This window comes from Callospermophilus lateralis, chromosome 2 (assembly GCF_048772815.1).
Source record: "Callospermophilus lateralis isolate mCalLat2 chromosome 2, mCalLat2.hap1, whole genome shotgun sequence".
NCBI lineage: Eukaryota > Metazoa > Chordata > Mammalia > Rodentia > Sciuridae > Callospermophilus > Callospermophilus lateralis.
This window is the reverse complement of record NC_135306.1, coordinates 12,997,508-13,017,094: the sequence shown is the minus strand read 5'-3', so window position 1 is coordinate 13,017,094 and position 19,587 is coordinate 12,997,508. Positions and strand designations below refer to the sequence as shown.

The window sequence follows — 19,587 nt, the reverse complement described above, 5'->3', positions numbered from 1 at the left end:
ATTTCCTTGCTCTTTATTGGGCTTCTTTTCTGCACCCTTTACCTCATTCATTAATTACTACCACATATATGTCTTCTCTCCCGTTCCAGCTTGTAAACTCCTTAGAAGCAGGGATCTGTATCTTACCTAATCATATTAATAATAATAACAATTGTAATAATAGGAGTAGGAGCAACAGCAAAAGCCGCTATTAATCATGGGCTCACACACCAAGCGGGATTCTAAGCACATTCCGCTCATTATTTCATTCCAGTCTCGCTAACTCTATGAGATCAGTACTGGAATCCTCCCCATTTTCAGATGAGGACACAGCTCAGTTCAGCCAACCTGAGATTCAACCCCTGGTGTCAATAATAACTACTGTTTAACATGACTCATTTCTGCGCTCAACCTATTTACTTCAAATTTACATGTAAAACCATTCTCAAGAGAGGTCTGCAGGGTTTCCAGGATGCTGAAGGGGCCCAAGGCACAAGACAGGTCCTCCATCCATCCCGATGGAATCCAGAGGTCCTGGATGAGACAGAGCAGAAGAATCCTGTCATGTTTGCTCAAGGGCGAGGAGTGACTAATCACTACTGCAGGACATCCACACATCATAACGACTTTGAATTTCCGCAGTGTGACACATCTGTAACATTCATCATGATAATTAACAAGTTCTACTTTTTTTTAAAAAAAAGCACTCTTCTTTTTTTTAACACTTATTTTATTTATTTTTATGTGGTGCTGAGGATCAACCCCAGTGCCTCATATGTGTGAGGCAAGCACCACGACCCCAGCCCTACAAGTTCCACATTTTATCCTCAATAAAAACATCAATTTTAACCCCCAGTGGGCTCACTGGAAAAGCACCAGTTGTTGATCCAAAGACGGGGTACCAGGAGGGCTTGTAGCAGCCGCCCCTGGAGGTAACACCGGCATCCTGGAGGGCAGGTTTGCTGACCACCCCGAGGGGACCTGCTTTCTTGGCCTCTCACACTGAAGTGGGCCTCACATGCTCTCCCATAATGTTTGCTCGGAGGTGTTGGAAAGTAAATCGCAGGTATCAAAACAGGTATGCCAGGTCACAAACCATGCAGAGCTCCCTGGGGTTCAGAAACCCCTGAGATGGAGACTGGCTTCTGCGGGACTCAGGTGGATGGGTTCTGGAGACAACAGTCCCTGACCACACCAGATAGCTGCCCTCCCTCCTTGTCGGATGCTAATGCTGGGTGGGAGCTGGGCCCCCGACCCTTGAGCATCTGATGGGCTGTGCGACTTCCATGCTGCCCGTATTTGGACCTCGGTTTTCGAATCCTCCAAATATGGGGGTTAAACTAATTCCAGTCAATAAACACTGACTAAGCACCTACTGTGTGCTTGGCACTGTGGGGAATACAAGGATGAGACAAACCCCTAAGCTCTCCTCCTAGGAAGCTTACATTCCAGGAGCTAGGCCTGGAAATCATGAACTGTTACCCAGGACTGAAGGAAAGAAGAGTGGGTGAAGACAGAAGTTCCATGTTCTGGGGCCACAGAAGAAGAAGTAAGTCATCCCACATGGGGCTGTTCAGGTGGGTCTCAAAGAGGACGGCTTCAAGGGTTAAGGGCATCCTCAGGTTGAAGGACAAGCATCTGTAAATGTAGGCAGCTGAAATGGGGAGCAGCACCCGAAGTCCAGGATGGACAGCAGAGGTAGGAGCTCCATCCTGGCCTCTCTCCACACCTACCGCCAGAAAGAAGAGTTCTGAGAAAGAAAGAGTTCCCAAAATAAGAGTTCTGAGAGTGATTCTGACATGCAGGTACTGAGTAATGACTGAATGAATGAAGAAATGAACTTGACCTCAGGCAAGTCTCCACCTCTCTTGAAGTCTCCAGCTCATCTTTAAATGAAGGCACTGGACTAGCCTGGTGGGCTTTACATTATGTTCCAAAGAACCTGAAGTCCTTCAGAGACCATGGAGAAGAGACAGGGTCTCAGGGAGTAGACCCCCTGACCCCCCATCTCTCCTTCACGCTATCCCTCTGTTCATCTGTCTGCTACCATTCATCGTGCCTCCGTGGGCTGGCTTGTTTGAGTAAGAGTTCCTTGGCTTAAAACAAAACAAAACAAAAAAACCTTTAAAAACCACTGAGTTGGATGAGCCCCAAGAATCATCCAGTTGAAATGGAAAGAACTCCTTGAAGGCATCAACCTGCATTGTGACATATTTCTCAAACAAGTATGTACTGTTAGGCTATTTACCAGAAGCAACTTATTTATCACCACCATTTAAAATCTTTTGCTGAGGTCTAAAAGTCGATGAGTGGAGAGAAAAACGGTGACCTAGCAATGCAGTGCAATATTATGCAACCTTTCATATATGATGTTTTTTTAAGAATAGTGAATCAAGTGAAAAATTGAGTGAGAAAGTCATGTATTAAACTGTACCAGATCTCAACCATGGACCTGATATACCAAAAATGCTGGACAAATATGGCAGCACCTCAAAAAATCAAACATGGAAATACCAGATGATTCAATAATACTGTTCTAGTTATAGCACCACCCGTCCCCCATGTTGAAAGCAGGGGCTCAAAATTGATAGTTGAATATCCATGTTTAAGCAGCACTACTGACAAGAGCCCAAAAGGTCAAGCCAGCTCAGCTATCCAGATGGATAAATGGATAAATATGGTGCAGTATGCACACACAATGGCACGTTTTATTCAGCCTCTGAAGGAATGAAATTCTGACACATGCTACAAGATGGGTGCAGTCGTTAGGCTGCTGTGGTCGTTAGGCTAAGAGAGATAACCCAGAAACAAAAGGAAAAATAGCGTATGATTCAACCCATGTGATGTACCAAGTCAAATTCATAGTCAAAAAGTAGAATGGTGGTTACCAGTGGCTGGGGACACAGAGAATAGGAAACTATTGCTTCATTGGTACAGTTTCTGCTTGGGATGATGGAAAACAGCAGCGATGGTTATACAACATTGTGAATATACTTGATGCTACTGAATTGTCCACTCAGAAAGGGTTAAAGTGGTAAACTGTATTCTGTATGTATTCCAAGAATGCACTGCTGCTTGGATATGAATGTGAGCTTCACTTTCTGTATTTAACAAATTCAAGGGGTCAGGTTCAGGGACACCAACTAAAGTATATTCCAAGCTGCTCCGTCCAAATAAGGCTCATCGTTCTCATCTATATTTAAATAAATTTGAAATAAAAACAGAACCAAAATAAATCCTGTAATAAGCCTCCCCAGAAGCTGTCTGGCTTGGAAATATTCAACCACAAACTGAAGAGAAAAGGAGAAGTGCAGAAATTGGGCAGTGGAGAGTGTTTTTTCGGGACGTCAACTCACTGCAGCTGGGAAAGTGACTTTGTCAGGGAATTTCTGTCCTTTCTGCTTGACAAAAGGTTCCTGTGTAGGGCAGAATACAAATACAGAATCCAGGAGAGGCCCACCGCTCTTACTCATTGCAAATCCATTTCCTCCAACACTCCCCACTCCAGATAAATGTTGAACAAATATTTAAAGAATATTGGTCTGAAAGGCAGCCAGCATCTCTGCCTGTGGGGGTGCCCTAGGTCCCCGCCACAGGAGTCCACCTTTCCTGGTTCCTGGGCCTTCTGCTCAGGGTAGAGCCTAGGCAGACAGAGCAGAATCAGCCTCCAGGAAGGGTTTGGGGGGCTGAAACACACCCCCTGAGTCGCTCTGCCCCACCTGACTAGGTGACAGTGTCCTTAGGTGGTGTCCCTCAGAGCTCTGGGGTTGCTACTCCTTCCAGTGTGCAGAAGAGTTTTTGGGGTGAGGAGTCTGTCATGCATGTAGTTTAAGTTCCTTTGAAATACCCATCTTAAAGAGGCCGCTAGGAGGAGAGGAAGTTGCCAAGTAGCCAGCTGGGGGAGGGGGAGGTTAGGGGATTACAGTAAGTCAAGGGGGTTGAGGCAAGACCCCCCAGACCCAACCCAGGAGGGGCGCCCTGCAGCACCCTGCCCTGCCCCAGTGTCTGCACAACTGGACACAAACACCCCCACCAAGGCTGTGCAAGACCAGCCAGGCTCCAATCCCCAGATGAAGACACGGACATTACTAAGGTTCCCATTCAAGGTCACGGTTAGCAGACAGCCAGATCTCAACCAAGGGTTTTCTAAAATTCCCTTGGCCTGAGGGAGGAGCAAGGTCCTGCCACCAGCTCCTTGTGGTGCTCATTACCTCCGCCTCTTTCCTTAAAAATAAATTTAAAAAATAAATTTAAAAGGGAGGCAGTCTTCAGCTTCCTCGCCCTTGATGAGCTGGGGCTGATGGACTGGCCCTCCTCACCACTCAGGTGCTAGGTGGGGGGTCGTCCCAGGAGGTCTCCCAGGTCTCTCTCCCTCACAGGGCCCTCTTCTCCTTTGGGGCGCTGGCCACTATTTGGACATGTATGATTACCGGATTGATTTTTTGATCTATATTTGCCTCCCACTGGACACAGTCCTCCTTAGTCAGCAGCCACGAGCTCTCCGTGGCATTTGTTACATGCTCACTGGAAGCATGTTCTTCTCTGGGCTGTGCCAGCAGCCAGCTCTGGAATCTGCAGAAAGTCCCTTCCCCACCCTGTTCAGATTCTCCTTGAAGGCACATGGACTGGGGAACCTCTGAGTTTTCTGCCAGCTCCCACATTCATGGCTTTATCATCTCAAAATTTAACCAAAATAAGTAAAAAAAAAAAAAAGAGAGAGAGAGAGAGAGGGAATTAAGTCAGGTTCTCACATTCTTCGAGGCTCAGTTCCCCATCTACAAAATGAAGGTTTAGGCCGAGTCTTCTAGGCCTTTTCCACCTCTGACCATTGTGATTCCAGAAAGGAAGTTCTGCCCTCCCCCACCCTCCTAGCCCTTCACCTAAAACTCCACTTAGGTCCCTGTGCACAAACAGGAAATGTGCCCCAGCAGCGGATGGAGCAGCTCTCGCTCTGTCGCATGCACCAGCTGAAAGGGAAATAAAGAGGTTCTAAGCTTTCCAGCTAAAGCCAGACTCCAGGTCCCAGGACCTCTCCTGGCCTGTGTGGAGGATTCTGTGAGCCTTGGGCAGGGCCTCCCTCGCCATGGCCACTCTGTTTGCAGAAGTTTCTCAGCATGCAACGGGCAGATTAGCAGCTGGGGTGTTACCCAGCCCCCAAAGCAGATGGGACAGGACTCCTGGGCTCCAGTCTGGTTTTCTCTGGGCTGGGCTGGGCTTCTCTCACTCCCTGCCACTTGAGAGGTTTTCTTTCTACAGGTGGTATGGTACCATGCTACTGCATGCATCTTAATCCCAAATCTCTTGTCCTGTGTGACCCTAGGACATTTCGGAATCTCTCTGGGCCTCTGTTTCCTTATTTCCAAAACTGGAACAATAACAATCCTCACCATCGTGGTTCTTGAATGGAAGGTGGGCCTCCTAAACACTGTCTGCAGAGTGAAAAACGCACCCCCCCACCTCCCATAGGCAGGATCTATCATTTATTTTAACTGGTTCCTGGATCACTTCTCCTTCCCCATTTGTCCATCTGTAAAAAGGGCAAGCAGAGCGCCGACAGCCCTGTTAGCTCTGCAGACCACAGCCCCTCCCCCCTCAGAGAAGGTAAACATGGGCTCAGGTGGATCCCAGCATGCAGAAGGAAACTGTAGGCCGAGACAGGAAATCCTATAATGCTGCTTCAAAGCAGATGGCTTTGGGGACTGGCTGTTGCCCTGGTTTTCTGAGAGGCTCCAGCTGCACCCAGACTCAGAGGTACCAGGAGAGTTCCTGGCCCAAGCCCAGTCCATCCCACAGAACACAGCAATCGGAGGTGGCAGAAGATGCTGGCTCTGGGTTGGTCTCTCTCCTACTCCTTCCCTGAACCTCATGGGTGCACAAGAAGGCTGGACTCCTTCATCTCAGCTTCCAGAAGAATGGCAAAGGGTGTGGTGCCTCTGTCTGGTGGGCTGCTGTCTCTCGTTTCTGGGGCGTAGAAGGGGTGGGTGGGGCCGCGTCCTTCTGCTCCTAGTGGGGAGCGCCTGGAAGCCTGCCTGTGCCTCCCTGTTCTCACCTGCCAAGTTCAGAGACTCAAATAGACATGCCCCCCGACTGTGATGGTTTGACTTAACAATTTTTTGACTTTATGGTGATACAAAAGTGATTTGCATAGAAACTGGAAGTTGAATTTTGATCATTCCTCAGGGTGGCGGTCCGTGGTAAGATACCCTGCTGTGATGCTGGGCAGACACAGCGCTGCGATCACAAGGGTAAACAACTGGCACTCACAGTGAGTGGCCCATGCTGCTGTGCTAGGATGTTTAGCAGGTGGGTATATGAAATGCATTTTCAACTTGTGATTTTTTTTTACTTAAAATGGGTTTATCTGGATGTAACCCCATTGTAAGTTGAGGAGCTTCTGTTTTGGCTTTGCCAGTGGCTGGGAGAGTGAAAGCCAGAGGCAGCTGGTGTCTCCCAGGATGGTGGCTCTCCAAGTGTGGACCCTGGAGAGAGAGGCTGTTTGTTCCTCCATGAGCAGGCACAGAAACCGAGTCACTCATTTTTACTGTATTTTATCAAAATTCCAATCCCCAGAGTTTTAGAAATAAAGGAAGAACTGTGCTAAGATGGAAAGCAGACCACCCTGCCTCCTACAGCTGCCCATTTGGCTCCACTGGGCTCTGTGCTCAAGATGGACCTGTGGGTCCCTAACTCACTGGACCCTCTCACCCCGGCAGACTGAACTCCTTGATCCTGGAACAGCTTATCCAGGGGCAAAGGCCATGGGCCTCACAGTATCCACGTAGAAACAGGGACTTTGTCAGCTTAAGAGGGCTGGCCCCCTCTCAGCAAAGCCCAGAATGCTGGGCTGGGCCAATCATGACGCCCAAAGAAAGCCATTTTGAAATCAGTGTTAAATAACTGCCCTCAGAGGAGAGGACAAAACAGATGCACTAAGAACCAGCGCCCTGGCTCCCACCCTAGAAAGTGCTCAGTTGAGGATGTGTGTTGAGCTAGGCTATGTGGAGAGATGTCTCCATCAGGACAGAGACTTTTATAGCTAAAGGCAATCTTAGGCGTCTCCATTCTAACCCAAAAGATGCCCATTCAGAGAAGCAGGGTGTGAACAAACCCTTGCAGTCTCCTTGGCCTGTCTCCATTCACTCAAACAACCCATGTTTTTTGAGGGCCTATTACATGCAGGCCAGTGCTGTAGTACTGTAAGCACTTGGGATTCTGCAGTGAACCCAACAGGCAAGCAGACATTCCACACAGGCAAACTAACTGGTAAATGTGCCAGTCAGTTTTCCATCTCTATGACAAATACCTAAGATAATCAACTCATAAAGAGAAAAGGTTTATTTGGGCTCAGTTTTAGTCTGTGACTGGTTAGCCCAACTGCTTTGGGGGCCTGTGGCCAAGCAGCAAATCAAATCAGGAAGTGCCTGGCAGAGTAAAGCCACTCAGCTCATGGCTGGGAAGCAAAGGAAAGGAAGAGAACGGGACTGGGGTCCCATTATCCCCTTCAAGAGTATGAACCCAATAACCTGGAGGTCTCCCACCAGGCCCCACCTCTCACGGTGTCTACTACCTCCCAACAGCACCACCCTAGGGACCACGCCCTTAACATGTGGGCCTTTGGGGAAACTAAGGCTCCAAACTGCAGCAGTAAACAAGTAAATACAGGAAACAATTGCAGGCGTCAAAGATGGTTATAAAGCTGGGCTGGTGATGTAGCTGGGTGGAGGAGCGCTTGCCCAGCATGCATGAGGCCCTGGGTCCCATCCCCCCACTGCAAAACAAAAGGTTACAGGAAATAAAAGATGTTGACATGACTCGAGATGTGAGGAGGCCCTGTGTTCAGGGATGGCCTCTTTGTGCTGGCTCCTCTGTAGGATCACTGACGCCAGTAGTGTGACAAAGCAGATTCACAGTGGCTTGCATGAGCCACATGTTAAAGTTGTTGTTTTTTTAATCCACACACAACCATTTATACACATTCGTGATGTGCAGTGTGATTGTTTTTTTTCCAACTCACATATACAACATTTAGTGATCCGATTGTTAGAATTTTCAGGAAGTTGGCAAGCCAGTTGTTAAACACAGCGATACCAAAAACTTCAGTTAGATACATTTAAATGAGTTACACTAAGAACAAAGAAAATAAGAACTCTTCACTTCCTAATCATCTTATTACATTGTACCCTATGGAGGTTACTTATCTATTATATCCAGGCAGAGTGGAAGATACCAAACCACAGGGCAGGGCTGCACACCTTCTCTCAGCTCCTGGAGCAGCAAGTGAGAAAGGGCTGGGGTGGACATATTTACACCATGGAAACTGGCCTGGCCTTTGTGTCTTGAAGAGCTGGCCCTCAAACATCTGCAGGCACCACACCGCCCCCCAGACCTCTGTGTCTGAGGGAGGCTGCATTTCCCAGTGGGCAGCAGGGGGCTAAACTCTCCTGGGGACAAGGTGGGTGCCCCCTCCCTCTTTAGGCCTCTGCACTGAGGAAGCAGGTCTGGGATGCTAAGCAGATCGTCTGCCCTGCAAGACAATGGCCCTCTGCAACTTCACGGATCAAAAATGTGTAAGAGGTGACTTCCTGTTATTTGTTTCTTTATTTTTGACAAATCAAATCCTGTTTTTATGAATCCTGGGGAGATGAAGATTTAGAGGAGCCTTGCTGAGAATCTCCTTGTAAGAAACGCCTATGGCCACTCCTGAATTCCTCTAGGTTTTCATACATTGGATTTCTTTCCTTTGAGGACACGGCCATGGTCATAATAGTTGAATGAGGTCACTCAGCTGTTCTACAGCCAATAATGACAACAGCAGCTGCTACTTCATAGCGACATATGGCTCTAAACTCAATCCAACCCATTTCACACATGAGAACACTGAGGTTCAGAAGTTCAGTGAATTGAGTGAGGTCAGGCTGCCCCTTTGTAAGTTCCCCTCAGGGCTCTGTGCCCACCTCTTAGACCTGTCGAATTCTGAAGCACTATGAAGTCCCCATCTCTGGTGGCACTGATGGACTTGGTGGCTGCCCAATTAGTGTCAGGAACCTCCCCATCCACTACCAGGGAAAAACAAGGTGGAGCCTCTCCTGTTCATCCATCTGCACCTGGAATGCAGGAGCAGGACCTAGGCCTTGACCAGTCAGCGGCTCCGCGTCCCAAGGAGGTGGCAGGGAAGCTGATATGGAGACAGGTTGTGTACAGCAGCCCTGGGGGCCGTTCCTCCACAGACCCTGCGGTGTGTATTGCCCAGCCTTTGTCGGTTCTGCTGGCCTGGTTTTCCAGGGAGCTGTGAAGGAAATCTTTCCCAGGGTGCCTCTTCTGTCTCTGGGAGCTACAGGCTCCTTCTGTTGCTTACAACCACAATGTCTGAGGGCTCCACCTTCTCAGGAGCTACTAAATATTCTCAGTCCCAGTCAGTCACTGAGCACTTCCCATGTGGAATTTACATGATGGCCACAGAATGAATTCCAGTCAATTTGCATTAGAAATATCATCTCTCCCTTCCTTTACATGGCTCTGGCTGACATACGAGAACCGAGTTTGTTACACAAGATATCAATCCATAGACGGCCATCAGCAAACCCAAACCCTACTCCCGTTCTCAAGGACCCAAGTCCACCTTAAAAAGCACCCTGCCCCTCATTTTGGAAGAGCCCTGGCTTTCCCCTCAGAGGCCAGGGACAGCTGGCCTGCCACTTGAGGACTCGGGATGTCCCTGAGGCAGGAGGAAGGCAGGCAGCTGCTCTTCCCACATTGCCAACCCCGGCGTCACCACTCCGGGCAGCTGTTCGTCATCCTGGACTTGCTTCTTCCTCTGTGTTCCTCTGTGCCCTCCAGTCACCGGGGCCCTCCCTCTGGGTTCTGGAGAACCAGAGGGACAGCAGGATGATTGGTTCTCACTGCCTCTTCCTCTGCCTGAAACACAATTCTCTCTGCACCCTCAATGTAAAGGTGATGTCCTCAGGAAAACCTGCCCTGGCCACCTCCTGGTGCATCTCCTAAAGCCTTAGCTCCTGGTGCCCAAGCTCCCAAGAGGAAGCTGAAAACTTGGGGTCCCTCTGGGGATAACAGCTGCTTCTTCCTTGTAGGTTTGGGTTGAAGCATCCATTTCCTGTGGGTTTGGACTTCCTTTTCCTGCCTTCTTTCCAACTGCAGAGAGAAGTTTGCTGGGTCTGTGCTTTGTGCCATCTGGCTGACAGGGACACTGAGGCAGCACCAGCACTGAGTGGCTACGACCACCTCACCTTCAGCCCAGAGCATCTCATCCCTAGGGAGAGCCCCGTCCAGGGCGGTTAAAGCAAGACTCCCAAGGATGGGAGCACCCAGGCCGAAATGGGTAAAAACTGGTCTCAGAGTCTGGCCTCTTACCCCAGCCTCTTCCACCTAGAGCTTTCTCTCTGGATGACTTCTGTCTGAGCAGCACCAACCAGGAACCTTCTTCTGTACCCCAGTGAAGGTCACTACAGCTGCCCCCAGCATCCCTCTACCTTCTGGGAGCCACCAAGGGCTCCAGCCACACTGGAGGCAAATCTGGCTTTCAGGCCTCAGTTCTACCTGTGTGTGGGGCGGGGGGAGGTGGGTACTGGGGATCAACCCAGGGCCCTCCACCACTGAGCTACGTCTCAAGCCCTTTTTCTTTCTTATTTTGACACAGGGTCTTGCTAAGTTCCCCAGGCTGGCCCTGAACTGGTGATCCTCCTGCCTCCACCTCTCCAAGTCTCTGGGATTATAGGCACGTGTCACCTAGCCAGGCTTCTACCATTAATTCTTTGAGAGTCTTTGTCCAAGGCATTAAAACTCGAAGCCTCAGTTTACTCATGTGTAAAATCAGGAAATAATGTCAGCTCTTCCAACCTCACAGGGCTTTTTTTGTGAGGCCTAGGTAAGATAAGTATGTGGTCTCTCACTTCTCAAATTGTCAAGCAGTGTAGAGAACTGTCATTATAATGATTCTGAAGTTAATTTTCTGTTTTCCCCACAGTGTTACTGTCATCCAACTAAGTTGACTCTTCTGGGCCCTTCTTTCCACCCACCGTCTCTATACCACTCAGCTCTCTTGGCCACATTTCCCAGAAGCCCTCTCTCTGAGCTGGGCCTTGCTCCAAGTGGCAGTTCCATATCTTTTCCTGTCATTCACATCTGCCAACCACACACAGCTTCCTAAAAGAGCCACAGGAAGCACGTGCCTCCCACCCAGGTCCCTTGTGAATGCCGCTGAGGGGTTCCCCCAGGGCACAAAACTGTGAGCGCTCGCCACTCCCTGCTACCCATGCCTCTGCTTTATGAGACTCTGTTTGGCAATAAAAGTTAACATAAAGGTTGCTAAAGCCCTAGTGCAGGAAACTCCCATGGCCTATCTGGACTGCATGTCCCTGGGTTCTGAGGCCTCTGCATTGCGTTAGGACAAGCTGAGCAGATCAGCTCTTTGGCTGGAGATTAACACAATATCGTTTAACTTCCTCTTTTTTTTTTTTTCTTAACTGGAAGGATTTTCAGAAATAGTTCTGGGTTAAACATACTGACCTTTTGCCTGCAACCCATGCACTAAATCTACATAGCTCTTTGACTTCTGAAGGGAACTCCACCGGCCTCCCTCTCAGGAGTGATGCTCCCATCAGCAGACTCAGGGCACAGGCAGAGGGGTGACACACCTTGCCCCAGGTCTGACAGTCATTAAAGATGCAGCTCAGGCAGCAGGTCCCCCAGGCCATACCTGACCATCAGAGTGTGTCAGGTACAGAGCTCTGTGGTCATGTGAGTAGTGTACTCTTTGAAGGGAAGAAAGAATGACATGTGGCAAAACTGTAGCTGGAGCTGTGTGTGGCAGGATGCCCAGGTGCTGGGGCATGGGGCGGGGGGGAGGAGGGGATGCTTCATTCATGGGGTGGGCGCAGGCGCAGGATGAAGGCATTGGCCTCCCAGAGAACACGCTGATGAAGCTAGATCTTGAAAGTGGGAATCTGTAGGTGGATTTGTGGAGGGTGCAGCGAGAGCGCTTTAAGCAGGAGCCGCAGCATGGAGGAAAGGCTGCAGGCGAGGGTTCCAGGAACGGCAGTAATTCCTGAGGCCAGAGAAGATGTTCTGAGGAGCGGGGCAACGAGGCCAGAAGTTCAGAGTGTAACTCGTGCAGGATCTTGGATGTCATGCAAAGGAATATGTGCTTTATCCTGAAGGCAGAGGGAGCCTTGGAAAGAGCAAATCACCCAATGAACTGGTGCCTGGCGGGAAGACTTTGAGTGCAGTGTTGAAGTGTACTGGGAGAGACGGGCAGGAAACAACAGCCACCGGGCTGAAGGGGGTGCATCTGAACTAAGTGGGAGCAGTGGGGCTGGGCTTTGGAGGACTCTTTGGGGAGCTGGCAGAGATGAGCCACTACACCAGGTCAGAGATTTGGTGGTGGGGGTTGGGCACTGAAGTTGGAATAAATTTCCTCCCAAGGCCCTTATGAAAGCCTTGATCCCCAGCTTCTGGCACTGCAGGGATGGCAGAAGCTCTAGGAGGTGGAGCCTGCAGAAGTTAGGTCATTGGGGGTGTGCCTTTGGAGGGCATATTGGGACCCTGATTCTTTCTTTTCCTCTCTCCCTTTGCTTCTCAGCCCTTGTGAGGTGAACAGGCTTCCTCTGTCATTGCTCCTGCCATGATGTACTCTGCCTCCACAGGTCCAAAGCTTCAGGTCCAAAACCACAGGACCAAGTGACCATGGACTGAAACCTCTGAAACTGTGAGCCTAAACAAACCTTTCCTCTTCTTAGGTTGATCCTCTCAGTTATTTTGTCACAGTAATGGAAAATAATGGGAGATGACACCTAGACAGAGAGATTCTATTCGCAAAGATATAGAGGCTTGAGAGGACACCACCGTGTTTGAGCAACTGTCTCAGACAGTAGGCTGTGTGACGGGGATGAAGTTGGAGAGCAAGAGTTGGGTGGACACCTGTATCATTGAGTTTTAATAGTAAACTCTCATGGGTGGTTTTGCTTTGGGGGGTTTTAATTACTTATGATCAGCCATTCTGAAAACATTAAATTGAAAATTCCAGAAATAAGCAAGTCATAAGTTTTCAATTGTGTACCACTGAAATGCGCATGCTAGTACAAGAAGAAATCTACCGCCATCTCACTCTGTCCATCCCAGGATGTGAAGCATCCTCCATCCAGTATATCCCTCACTGTATATATGTCTGTCTTTAGTTACTAAGTAGCTAGAGGAAAAAACATAGTGTCCATAGGGTTTGGTACTATCCAAGATTTCAGGCATCCCCTGGGGTCTTGGACTCTATCCCCCACAGATTAGGGATCACTAGTATATTAGCAAACACATGGTCAATTGGATTATTGTTTCCAAATATTCATTCCCTGCCAATAGGCAAAGTATACATCTCTATCGAGTTGACTTTGGATCTGGTTATATGACTGACTATGACCAGTAGACAGTGGGAAATGGCAGAATGGAAGCTTTAAGAGGTATCATATCATCTCTTTCTTATTCCTGCTTTCACCATAAAACAATATTTACCAGACAGAAGCATCTCCCTCAGCTTGGGCTCCAGAATGAGAAGCCACTTGGAGCAAATCTTTGATCTCTCCGGCACCTAGAGCAAAGCCACAAAACCATGCCCTACAACTGTTCTGCAGCTAATGCCTTATGTAAATAATAAATAAACAGCTCAGAAGCTAAGCTTGGGGTTGTTTGTCATGCAGCATGATCGCATCAAAAGCTAAATGATACACGCTGTAACATGAATGAGAAGTACACATTATAAAAATCCACACGTGCCATGACAAGGAGTTGTGAGCTGTGGGGAATCAACAAAGAATGTTCTCATTGGTGAGTCTTTGCATCTTACGCACAACCAGTTTCACAGAAGGAGACAATCCATTCTATTTCAAAATCATCTCTCCCCATTGCCTCCTGCTCCTCCTAGCACCTGGTTTTATCCACCAGCCCTTCCCTCTCCTGGACTGAATCCTTCCCCTGAACCTATTCTTCACCAGTCTTTTCCATTTTAAAAATCCTTTTCTTTACCCTGTCTCCCTACAGCTCCCTACAGTTAAGTCTCTCTCCTGACCTTCTCAAATAAACTTCTTAAAAGAATTGACTGCACTGTCTCCATATCTTACCTTCTCACCTATCAGCCATCTAGCTTGCTAGTGCTTCATCAAACCAGAACTGCTCCTAATCTCCTTATTGCCCAATCCAACTTCCAGGCTTTACTTGCCTGGACTGCTTTCCATCATTTGGCGTGGAACTCAGTTCATTATCATCCCCCACCTTAATTGCTCAGCTTCTGAGCATGCATCAGTGACCCATGATAGAAAGCCACCATGAGATAATGAATTCTTTCCTGGTCTTGTTGAGTTTGCAGAGCCTTGCGACATACAAGAAGAAATACTCCAGGGGCAGTCAAACATGGATTGGGAGCCAAACATGTGAGGTGAGATGAATGCTGCAGAAGTCGCATCTAAAACTATGAGCATTCCTCAACTTGCCCAGTTTGTAGAATATGTAAAGTACCAAGTCTGTAAATCCCCACTGATATACAGAGACCTCTCTGGAGTCCAGAAATCCCTATTCCTGTGGTCACCGTGCAACCACCACTTGGTTCCTTCTCTGCTAAATCATGGTGCACAGTGGCTCTCACACTACCATCTCATATTTCACCCCTGCTCATTCTGTCTTCTCCAAAAATTAAAATTTGATTAGAAAAACAGAAAGTAAAAATCACCAAAGTTCATCAAAATAGCTAAAATCAAAAAGACCATCAACACCAAATACAGTCGAGGAAAACATTCCTAGTTGTCACATATTGCAGGTGTCCCAGCAACTCCACTCCCAGACTTGCACAAGAATGATCACATAATAGCGTCAAACTGGAAATCAGCAAGATATTCATTAGCAGAAGAGACAAACTGAGGTATATCCACACCTCGGAATACAATTCAGCATTAACAAAGTGCAGTTTGTTTCACATGCAAAACATCACACCCAGTGATGTGATGTGAGACCTGAAAGAGTACATTCCAACAACAGGCAAAAATTAATCAGTAATAAAATCAGAAAATGGGGGCCTCACAGGGTAGAAGAAAAATTAACTGGAAATAGGAGTTTTCTAGACTGACGCAGATAAATATTTATGTCTCATTTGGGGCGGCTACACAGATGGAAACAACTTCAAAACTCATGGAACAAAACTCTTCAGATTGGTGGATTTTAGCATATGTAAATTATACTTTTGTTAAAAAATTAAAAATAAGCATCTATAAACAATCACCAAAATAAAAAGAAAGCACAGGGCAGAAAACATTCGTATTCAAACAAAATACTATTTCTGCTATGAATGCACCTGTATAAATGCCTAGTTAATACATTTCCCCGTTCAGCCATTGTCCCCCACCCCTACCCTGATCTGGATGACATCTGTCCCTTAGCCATTTTATAGTCATCCTGAGAGATGCTGAAATGGAAGAACTCAAGCCTCAGAGCCAGGAGGAAATGTATTCAAATCCCATCTGCGATTTAATAGCTGAGGGGCCACTAGTGAGTTACTCACTCTCTGTTGAATCTTCAACTCCTCTACTATAAACCGGGTTAGTGGTGCCTAGCACACCCTGTTAGGCTGGGAAACCTGTGAGACCAACCCATATTTTAAAGTCCCACTAAAGGCCTGGAAGTACAGAGATTGAGAGTCATTTCTTCTCTCAGAAGGTTAGGAGGGCAGCCCAGGAGCCCTTGAGTTGAAATATAGGTGAGCTGGTGCCAAGGGCTGGGGGAAGCGGCTGCCAGAATCACCATGGCTGGGGAAGGCCACTCTAGGCCTAGGACTCCAGAGACAGGTTTCCCAGCAAGGTTCACCCACTGGAAGCCCTTCCCCTAATTGCTTTGCAGACCTTTGACCTCAGACCCTTGATCTCCTCATAAAATGACCAGAGAAGAAGGTATAAGGACACCTTCCCAAACACCCTCTGGAACTCACCAAAACAAAGATGAGATAAAGGTGGACCTGAACTGGTTTTGTCAGAAATGAGAATGGGGGTGGGGTGGGGCAGAGCCCTGCCTTCTAGGTTCCCCTCCCCCACGCTGATGCTAGGCCTTCTGGGACACAATTTGAAATCTCCTGGAGCAGGAAATCCCTAGGGAGTCTTTCAGCTCGGCCTTATTCAGCCATAGAACATCTGTTACCTGTAACAGAGGTAACTTAGACCTGCATCCTGCCCCATCTGGTAAGAGAGGCAAGGTACTTCCCCCCAAGAAGGCAGAAAAAGTGCTTAGTGTAGCCAGAAAAGCAGAGAAGTGAATCGCGTCCTTTACCTCAGTCCCTTTCAGGTCCTGGCCTCTGGCAGTACACTTTGCATTTGCTTCCCGGGAACAAGGTCTCCAGCATAATCTATTTCTCAGTGGAGGAACCTGCGGGTCTGCCTGGGAAATCGTCTGCCTGCAAAAGCAGCAAGGCCAGGCCTCCACCCAGCATCTCCTGCCTCCTGAGACACACCTATTCCCAGGTACAATGAAGGAGGCAGCCAGGCCTGCTCAGGAGCCAGAAGGAGTGGGCGCAAACAGCAAGCAAAGCCACAAAGCCTGGGTCTCAGTTCCTTCCTGGGGGGAGGAGCAGCACTGACACCCTCTGCCCCGCCCCCACCCGCCAGAGGGAAAATCGGAGAATCTCAAGTTGCTCTGCTTTCTCTCTCTGCGCGCTAACATTTTCCCCCCTTTACTGTTTCTTGGATGCTTTTCAAGAGTTTGTGCAATCATTCTGTTTAGCTGTTTTTCTGCCATTTCCAAACGCGGGGTGGTGTCCTTCTTGAGTGGCAACGAGGTAGTTTGAAAAGTTGAAGGGACCCTTTGCCTCCCTTCACCCCCACCCCCCGCAGCAAGCACTTTGGCTGCCCAAGTTATAGTGTCCAAAACTTTCCGCAGGCTGGGTTTGGGTTTGGCCTTTGGCTCTGCGAAACCCTGCTCTCCGGGTTCAGGCACCGCTCATTTTACGCCCACCCCAGCTCCCCTTTCCCAGAGGTACCCCCTTCCCATCGCGTCTCGGGCAAGAACCAGTCTCTGTCCTGCCGGGACAGACACCTCCTGCCTTTCAGGACTTCATGGGTGGGTCACAACCTGTGCTCTCCGCGAGCCCCCTCTCGTGCCATCCCTACCCTACGAACGCCAGGAGGGGCAGACCTGGGTCCGCAGTCTTGCAGGCCGTAATCTCCAAGGCTGGACAGAGGCAGAGACAGGCACAGTCTGGCGACAGACCGGATCAGATCTGGGCACCAGAACAAACCACCAGAACAAAAGCTAGGGCCAGAGGCAGGGCAGGCACCGGGCAGGGCTGGAGCGGCGGCCCGCCCCGCTCCCCCACCCCGCCACCTCCGCCACCCACGCGCGGAACCCGGAGCCTGGCCACTCAGCGCCAAGCTCCCCACGCGCGGCTCTCAGTTTCGGGGCTGGACCGGCGCCCCGGGGGACCCACCTGATCCTCAGAACCTGAGCGCCAGGGCCCGCGCGCGCGGCCGCGGGCGCTCCGGGCAGGAACGCGCCTCGGCGGGTGGTCCCGGCGGCGCCCTCCGCTGACCGAAATGTCGCCGCGCCGCCTGGGCCGGAGGCGGCCGGGCGTGCCAGGGCGGGGTGCGCGCCCGCCCTCCCGCGTGGGCCCCTGGCGGGCCGGCGCCTCCTCCTGGCCGCGGGCAGCAGGCAGCAGGCAGCGGGCAGGGGCGCGAGGAGCCGGCGTGCGCTGGACAGCGAGCGCGCTCCCCGTCCCGCAGGCTCCCGCCGGCCTTGCCAAGCCAGTCCCCGCCCCGGACACCGGCAGCTAGGAGGCCGGCCGCCCGGGCGCGCGAGGGCGAGGGCGTGTGTGTCGCCTGCTGGGGAGGGGGTGGTGTTTGTTTCATTTTCACTCAGGCAGAAAAAAGCCTGAAACCAGCAAAAAAGAAAATAAAGTCCCCGGTGAGGGTTGCTGAGCCTCTTTTGCCTTTGCAGGCCTGCACGTGGTGATGACGGTGGTGGCAGAGAAGGGACCGGGCGGGGTGCGAGGGGGGCCGTTGGGGGGTGGGGTCTGTCACCCTGTACTGTGGGGAGGGGCTGGGGGGCCCTGGAGCACAGCCAAATGCTGGGGAAACTGACAGCCTGGGAGGTCGGGTCCACCGTGTGCTTCCCAGGGAAGGAAAAGGGCAGATAAAGACAGCAACAGGCTGGGAGGGCTGCTCTGGTGCCTCTGCTGGGGATGGGGTGGGGAGTCCCCAAGTCCTGAGCTCCGGAAGTGAGCGGCTGGTCATCGGGCACTTAGCGCAGGGCCTGCCTCTGTTCATCCACAGACTCCATGGTCTTTGAGCCCAGAGTTCCTCAAACAGCCTCAGGGATTCTCTTCTAGAATTATTTAGAAGACAAGCAAAGAAATTTCTACTTCAGAGTTTGTGTTTCTGTGGCTCACTTCCAGTGAGTTGATGGAGGCACTTCAGGCTGCCTTCATGTAATTTGTCCCGTACTGCCAAGGACAGTGGCCACCCTTGAGCTCATATAGATTTACTTTACTGGTAGAAAACTCAAAATTTTCTTTGCCAGGATTATTTGCCATTGAACATCATTTTCATAGGCTAAGAAATTAGCTTCTTAAATAAATGAATATGTTGGAACTGTAACTTGACCCAATGTGAATGCCACAGAGCATGGGATGACATAGAATGTCAGTTGTCTCAGGAACAGAGGCCTGGTTGACTGCTTGAGAGACAGGACACACAGAACCAGGACAGGGCAGGTGATGTCACGGAACTTCAGAGAATGGAGTTTCCTGGTGGGCCCACAGAGTACAGTGGTGGGAGAATCTAACCACCAGCCCCACACAGCCTCTCAGGAATGAGGAGCTCAAGCTGCCAGCACAATGGGCCCTTTGCTAGAGGATAAATTGCGCCATTATTGTCTTTTGTGAACATACTTGCAATAGTTCATCAGCAGTGAGTGCCACAGTAAACACAGTGAGTGACGTGAGGCTAAGTGCATTATTTCCCACTTTCCATTACTGCATTTGAGAGAGCATTGTTCAAATTGCTGAACCCATCTAATTGGATCATAAACATAAAAAAAATAAATAAATAAGAGTGTGAGAGTAGCTCAAATGATAGTCCGTTGTGATCAAAATCAAAAGATGACACAGAAAATATGACAGCTCCCCCAAATGACTCTACTCCTGTTAGAGCCAGTGTCAGAAGCTTGCTTGGTCTCTTAATATGGTGATGATCTGCATTTGTTAAATTGGCTTGTGGTTCTGTTTGTGTTTGCTTTGAAGACTTGTGTTGGTTTTGTGTTGGTTGATAGAACCATGAGCATAAGAAAGTCAAGTTTAATTTTAGATTTATGTCTACTTTAGTAAAAATTAAGAAATAATGTGAGTCAATACTGGTCAGTTTTTGTTGTTGTTGTTGTTGTTGTTGTTGTTTTCATTTTTTGAGAGGAACCCTAGAGTTCTCAAAGTCAAACTAGCAATTCTACTGACCAAATGTCTGATCTGGAAAATACCACAAAGATTATCCGTGTTGGGTTTGGGGTCAGGAGCTCGGGCTTCAAGGTCTTTGATGAGTCACTCTGCCTCTCCAAGACTCCTTCGCCTCATATGAAAATTTGGAG

General features: G+C 49.3%; 1 protein-coding gene across 4 annotated transcripts in view; it reads right to left on the bottom strand.

The window, feature by feature from the left end:
* Positions 1-17,680, bottom strand: part of Ggta1 (glycoprotein alpha-galactosyltransferase 1 (inactive)) — a 61,594-nt gene extending 43,914 nt beyond the window's left edge. For 2 of the 4 annotated variants that reach the window (XM_076845558.2, XM_076845560.2), the window contains exon 1: positions 17,441-17,680. The gene's annotated coding sequence lies outside the window, so the exon portion shown is untranslated. Of the gene's footprint in view, positions 1-16,287; positions 16,557-17,148; positions 17,214-17,440 lie in introns of those variants that run through there. The other 2 variants (XM_076845559.2, XM_076845557.2) reach the window with 2 other exon arrangements.
* Positions 17,681-19,587: the final 1,907 nt, after the last annotated feature.